The 7296-nt window shown below is 55.1% G+C and overlaps 1 non-coding gene across 1 annotated transcript in view; it reads right to left on the minus strand.

Moving 5' to 3' along the window:
• The window catches only part of LOC124563995, a 1910-nt gene extending 343 nt beyond the window's left edge, over positions 1-1567 (minus strand). Inside the window, exon 1 of the ribosomal RNA XR_006970435.1 lies at positions 1-1567. This exon is cut by the window's left edge and continues 343 nt beyond it. This is a non-coding gene — a ribosomal RNA (small subunit ribosomal RNA).
• Positions 1568-7296: the final 5729 nt, after the last annotated feature.

Raw genomic sequence — 7296 nt, forward strand, 5'->3', positions numbered from 1 at the left:
GCGGCCCAGAACATCTAAGGGCATCACAGACCTGTTATTGCTCAATCTCGTGCGGCTAGAAGCCGCCTGTCCCTCTAAGAAGAAAAGTAATCGCTGACAGCACGAAGGATGTCACGCGACTAGTTAGCAGGCTAGAGTCTCGTTCGTTATCGGAATTAACCAGACAAATCGCTCCACCAACTAAGAACGGCCATGCACCACCACCCACCGAATCAAGAAAGAGCTATCAATCTGTCAATCCTTCCGGTGTCCGGGCCTGGTGAGGTTTCCCGTGTTGAGTCAAATTAAGCCGCAGGCTCCACTCCTGGTGGTGCCCTTCCGTCAATTCCTTTAAGTTTCAGCTTTGCAACCATACTTCCCCCGGAACCCAAAAGCTTTGGTTTCCCGGAGGCTGCCCGCCGAGTCATCGGAGGAACTGCGGCGGATCGCTGGCTGGCATCGTTTATGGTTAGAACTAGGGCGGTATCTGATCGCCTTCGAACCTCTAACTTTCGTTCTTGATTAATGAAAACATACTTGGCAAATGCTTTCGCTTCTGTTCGTCTTGCGACGATCCAAGAATTTCACCTCTAACGTCGCAATACGAATGCCCCCGCCTGTCCCTATTAATCATTACCTCGGGTTCCGAAAACCAACAAAATAGAACCGAGGTCCTATTCCATTATTCCATGCACACAGTATTCAGGCGGGCTTGCCTGCTTTAAGCACTCTAATTTGTTCAAAGTAAACGTGCCGGCCCACCGAGACACTCACTCAAGAGCACCCTGGTAGGATTGCAACGGGGTCCGCCTCGGGACGCACGAGCACGCACGAGGCGCGTCGCACGCCTTCAGCTCGCCCCACCGGCAGGACGTCCCACGATACATGCCAGTTAAACACCGACGGGCGGTGAACCAACAGCGTGGGACACAAATCCAACTACGAGCTTTTTAACCGCAACAACTTTAATATACGCTATTGGAGCTGGAATTACCGCGGCTGCTGGCACCAGACTTGCCCTCCAATAGATACTCGTTAAAGGATTTAAAGTGTACTCATTCCGATTACGGGGCCTCGGATGAGTCCCGTATCGTTATTTTTCGTCACTACCTCCCCGTGCCGGGAGTGGGTAATTTGCGCGCCTGCTGCCTTCCTTGGATGTGGTAGCCGTTTCTCAGGCTCCCTCTCCGGAATCGAACCCTGATTCCCCGTTACCCGTTACAACCATGGTAGGCGCAGAACCTACCATCGACAGTTGATAAGGCAGACATTTGAAAGATGCGTCGCCGGTACGAGGACCGTGCGATCAGCCCAAAGTTATTCAGAGTCACCAAGGCAAACGGACCGGACGAGCCGACCGATTGGTTTTGATCTAATAAAAGCGTCCCTTCCATCTCTGGTCGGGACTCTGTTTGCATGTATTAGCTCTAGAATTACCACAGTTATCCAAGTAACGTGGGTACGATCTAAGGAACCATAACTGATTTAATGAGCCATTCGCGGTTTCACCTTAATGCGGCTTGTACTGAGACATGCATGGCTTAATCTTTGAGACAAGCATATGACTACTGGCAGGATCAACCAGGGAGCTGCGTCAACTAGAGCTGAGCAGCCGGCCGCCCGGGAGTGTGTCCCGGGGGCCCGCGCGAACACGCAAGCGTCCGCTCAATTATTCTGCAAACAGGAGGAGGCTGAGCTCCCCTGCACAATACACCTCGAAACCCTCTCAGGTCCCGGCGGCGCGCAGCGCCGTCCTAAGTACTTGGTCGGGTTCGAGAGAGGCGCAATCGCCCGGAGTTTGGCGAGTAGACGCTTTAGGTGCGACCACCCGTGCTCCCAACTGAGCTTGCCGCTGCCGACAGAGGCCCGGGAGCGTGCTGTCGTGGCATTGCCGGCGGGAGACAACACGCGCCACCTACGGTGGCCGGCAGCTCCAACGCCAGCGCCACAGAAGGACAAAAGCCCCACTTGGGTGCCGAAGCGAACTCTCCCAGCACAGCGCACGCGCCAACACGTCCGCACAGCTGCGATACAATCCACCTGCGAGAACCGCAGAGGCGACCGAGCAGCAGACGGCGTCGCGGCGCCGAGCGCCGGGCGGCGGCGCATCCTCAGCGCACACAGTCCTCAATCGGACCAGCACACTGCAGATGTCCACCGCGCTTCGCACCGGGCCCGCGAGGACCTACTTTGGCCGCACGGCGCCGCGTGCAGGGTGCGCCGGCGCGCAGCTGCGCCGCCTGCCGCCTCCGTCGGCCGGCGCGCCTGCCACTGGCCGCCCCCACCAGCCGGCTGTAGCGCGTGCGCCCACGCACCGCGCGGCCAGCACGCCGGAAGGCCCCCCCTCACCGGCCGGGGACGGTCCCACCCAGCCACCGCCGCGTATCGCTTCACACCCACATGCCATTCACGTTCGTGGGCATGGTGGGTATCGCTGAAACAACCGGTTGGTAGCTCAACCGATCGTCGCCATCACTGATTCACCTCTAGCGAGAACAACCGCACCACAACGGTTTACCAGTTCTTCATTTGCGTAACGTCACCAGCAAACGTAGACGTCCATCGCCATTTGCAAATTCAACGATTGTTGCATGCCTGTGTCAGGTGTCACGACACACTATGTCTGCCCACATACACGCAACAACATGTGCACGCTTCGCGAACACGTGGAAGGTGGCCCCCGTACGTATGCGATGTCCATTGCGCGAACGACTGTCAACCGGCCTCTGTCGCATGTCGCAGATGTGGAACGCAGTGCACCATGCTATCACGGTGTGTGAGAAGAGACGACTACGTCTGACAACACGCGCCACTACATCAACAGACGGCTCATGCTGATCGCCATCCACGGCATACCATACTGCAATCCAGCTCTTATAGGGAGACGACACGTAGCTGAGTGCACAATATTTGGACCGTATGGTTCGCCGTTGTTGGCGCAGTCGTGGTACGGTCACACATGTACCACGATGTATCATTCAGTACATGAGGACCAATGTGCGGTACAGTGTGTGATTTGGACGTACAACATCAGCGGACAGTTGCCACAAGCCGTACCACAACGTAGGCTGTGCTTCGCCATGCGAATGCCAATGAACAACTGCGAAGGGCATTGAGCATGTACGTCCTGCCGCCATCCGCATTACAGTGTATAGCTGCAAGGTGTTTAACATGAAGCGATACTCTGGGGACCGGGCAGTAGCAAACTATATTGCGGGGGTTGCAGTAGGCAACACTACACTAATGTAACGTCGTATGACAATTACAGAGCAGGTTAAGGCCCAACGTGTGTTGGGGTTAAGGCCCAACGTGTGTTGGGGTTAAGGCCCAACGTGTGTTGGGTTAAGGCCCAACGTGTGTTGGGTTAAGGCCCAACGTGTGTTGGGTTAAGGCCCAACGTGTGTTGGGTTAAGGCCCAACGTGTGTTGGGTTAAGGCCCAACGTGTGTTGGGTTAAGGCCCAACGTGTGTTGGGTTAAGGCCCAACGTGTGTTGGGTTAAGGCCCAACGTGTGTTGGGTTAAGGCCCAACGTGTGTTGGGTTAAGGCCCAACGTGTGTTGGGTTAAGGCCCAACGTGTGTTGGGTTAAGGCCCAACGTGTGTTGGGTTAAGGCCCAACGTGTGTTGGGTTAAGGCCCAACGTGTGTTGGGTTAAGGCCCAACGTGTGTTGGGTTAAGGCCCAACGTGTGTTGGGTTAAGGCCCAACGTGTGTTGGGTTAAGGCCCAACGTGTGTTGGGTTAAGGCCCAACGTGTGTTGGGTTAAGGCGCAACAGTAGGTTAGGTTAAGGCGCAACATAGGTAGGTTAAGGCGCAACATAGGTTAGGTTTAAGGCGCAACATAGGTTAGGTTAAGGCGCAACATAGGTTAGGTTAAGGCGCAACATAGGTTCAGGTTAAGGCGCAACATAGGTTAGGTTAAGGCGCAACATAGGTTAGGTTAAGGCGCAACATAGGTTAGGTTAAGGCGCAACATAGGTTAGGTTAAGGCGCAACATAGGTTAGGTTAAGGCGCAACATAGGTTAGGTTAAGGCGCAACATGAGTTAGGTTAAGGCGCAACATAGGTTAGGTTAAGGCGCAACATAGTGGTAGGTTAAGGCGCAACATAGGTTAGGTTAAGGCGCAACATAGGTTAGGTTAAGGCGCAACATAGGTTAGGTTAAGGCGCAACATAGGTTAGGTTAAGGCGCAACATAGGTTAGGTTAAGGCGCAACATAGGTTAGGTTAAGGCGCAACATAGGTTAGGTTAAGGCGCAACATAGGTTAGGTTACGGCGCAACATAGGTTAGGTTACGGCGCAACATAGGTTAGGTTAAGGCGCAACATAGGTAGGTTAAGCGCAACAGGTAGTTAGGCGCAACATAGGTTAGGTTAAGGCGCAACATAGGTTAGGTTAAGGCGCAACATAGGTTAGGTTAAGGCGCAACATAGGTTAGGTTAAGGCGCAACATAGGTTAGGTTAAGGCGCAACATGGGTTAGGTTAAGGCGCAACATGGGTTAGGTTAAGGCGCAACATGGGTTAGGTTAAGGCGCAACATGGGTTAGGTTAAGGCGCAACATGGGTTAGGTTAAGGCGCAACATGGGTGGTTAGGAAGGGTTGGTAAGGCGCAACATGGGTTAGGTTAAGGCGCAACATGGGTTAGGTTAAGGCGCAACATGGGTTAGGTTAAGGCGCAACATGGGTTAGGTTAAGGCGCTAACCATGGGTTAGGTTAAGGTACAATATGGGTTAGGTTAAGGTACAATATGGGTTAGGTTAAGGTACAATATGGGTTAGGTTAAGGTACAATATGGGTTAGGTTACGGTACAATATGGGGTTAGGTAAATGGGTTGTAAGGTACAATATGGGTTAGGTTAAGGTACAATAGGGTTAGGTTAAGGTACAATACGGGTTAGGTTAAGGTACAATACGGGTTAGGTTAAGGTACAATACGGGTTAGGTTAAGGTACAATACGGGTTAGGTTAAGGTACAATCGGGTAGGTACGGTAAGGGTTAAGGTACAATACGGGTTAAGGCACTTGGGGGGGGGGGGGGCCCGGTTTGTTGATTGTGATTATCGTAAGTAAATGACTGCGGCATCATCTGATTTGCCACGTCAGGGTGCACCTTTGGCTCTAACAGGCGGCGCTCTGATTCCATGCTTGTGGCAGACCTGTGTCTTTCATTCCTGCCATTGTTTGTGTGGTGTGACAGGAGGCAGTATTGTGATGTTGGGTGCACCCCTGTCTGGGACATGTGTGGGTGTTGGTGGCTAGCTGAGCAATGGTGGTTGTCGGAAGGGTGGGATATTCTGTTTTCCGAGTGGACCTCCCGGTCTGGTTATGATAGTGTGGATTGTCTAATGTGGCAGAGAGGATGCACTGGGTGTTGTTCCATGCTGGTGCTTACATATTGTCTGTGTGCCTGTTACAGGCAGAGAGTAGTGCGTGATAAGAGTGTCTGGCTGACGTGTGATTGTGAGCAGAGTCTTTCAGCATGTATACGGACAGGTCTATACATTATCTGTATTCTGATGGCTCTATCTATTACTAATCAGCGCCGTGTATACGTTAATCCGGGTTCCAGTCGAAACTTGTATCTCTGTACATTAGTGACACGGCGAGCCCGCTATGTAGTTACTCGTCTCGGCAGCTTCCACCGGTGTATGGCAAATGATTATAAGGAATCAGTCTAGTCGTCAATACCGATAGTCTGACGTCACATGTCTGGGGTGGGGGACGCTGCGCCCTTCCGGTGGGTCAGGCCTAGGAAGACTCTTCCCACGCAGGGGGGCTTGGGACTGTCATTGACTCTTCCGAGTAATATACTTGCCGTACGTTTTTGCCGACTGCGAGTGCAACCGCTCACCGGTACCGACTGGATGGAGCGCCTCCTAGCTGCCGCTGAGCATCTGCATTCGTACAGCGAGCATCGATCGCGTCTGTAGCTCGTACGTCGGTACAGCTCGCAGCTCATGTATATGGACAGCGGGAATGTGCCATATTGGACATAACTCTTCATGAAACGCACGTTATAGGGGTGGATTGCACATTGCGAGTGCGAGCAAAGTCCGCCGTTCATCCGCTGGAGTTGCGAGTTGGGCGGTTGGGGTGGGGCACGAACGGGTGCAGGTGGAGTGATTGCCGGTCCACGACTTCGTGCGGCAGAGGCGCTGGCGTTGGGGTGGGGTCGAAAGAAGGGCACTGTGGGCCCATCGCTGTCTTAGTCGCTTGGCGTCTCATAGATGACGGTATCGTCGTTGCAGGAGGTCATGTTGCGGGAGACCTACAGATGGCGGTATGTTTTGCGGTGCGCTCGACATGGCGGACGTAGTGTTGTCAGATTCGCATAGATGGAGGTATTGCATGTGGTTTCGCCGTATTTTCATAGATGGCGATACTGTTTTGCCGGCATGGTTGGCGTAGTTCCGTCGGATCCCTGTAGATGGAGGCCGTTCCTGGGCTGGCTGTCAATGTCGTTGCGTCACATGCGCATAGATGGCGGCATCGTCGTATACCTCGCCACTACGGACTTATCACCACCCACACTAGCCGCCCCGGGGACTTGCCAACGACACACCCTATCCCAAGTCTATGTCTGGCGAGCATCATGTGTTATTATATTTTATTTCACATCCATAGTGTAGGGGTATTGTAGGTCACCGTACTGCGGTGGACGCTATGTTACCACGGGACGGGTGGGGGACGGCGAAAACGTACCGTCGACCGCCGGGCACCGCCGACACCCCGCCGACGACGCCGCCTCCGCGCGCGCCGGCCGGTGGGCCGACATCGACCGTCCGGCACCCATCGCGGCACCCATCGCCCGTCGCCAAAGCGATACGCTGTAGCGCGGCAGAACACAAGGCGCCCGGCCGGCGCCGCCTCCCCCGCCGCGCGCACGGAGGCGGCACCCATCGCAGCGCCCGCGCAGGCGGCAGGGGGCCCGCCAACCGATACGCCGCCGTCCGCCGCACCCGATGCAGCGCCCTGGGTGCGGCGCGCCCGGCCAGACCGATACGCCGTACAGACGCAAATGCAAAAAGCAGCCCACACGTGCCCCTGTTGGCGACCCAGCCCCTGGGGGTCTCGTCTCGCGACAAGACGAATCCCCCAAGCTACGGGCTGCAACTGTTCCACGGGCTACGCTCGGCAAGCTTCGAGTACACACCCCGCCCGGTACCGTAAGTCGTCTACAGACGATTCCGAGTCCCGACATCGTACTATAGACACCCATGGCGACCGGTAGGGGCAGGCGGCGCCGGGAACAGATCCCAGACAGCGCCGCCCGAGTGCCCCGTCCGGCAAACAAGTTGGGCCCGTACGGCGCGCG

The sequence above is a fragment of the Schistocerca americana genome, unplaced genomic scaffold (genome assembly GCF_021461395.2).
Source record: "Schistocerca americana isolate TAMUIC-IGC-003095 unplaced genomic scaffold, iqSchAmer2.1 HiC_scaffold_1263, whole genome shotgun sequence".
In the NCBI taxonomy this organism is placed as follows: Eukaryota; Metazoa; Arthropoda; class Insecta; order Orthoptera; family Acrididae; genus Schistocerca; species Schistocerca americana.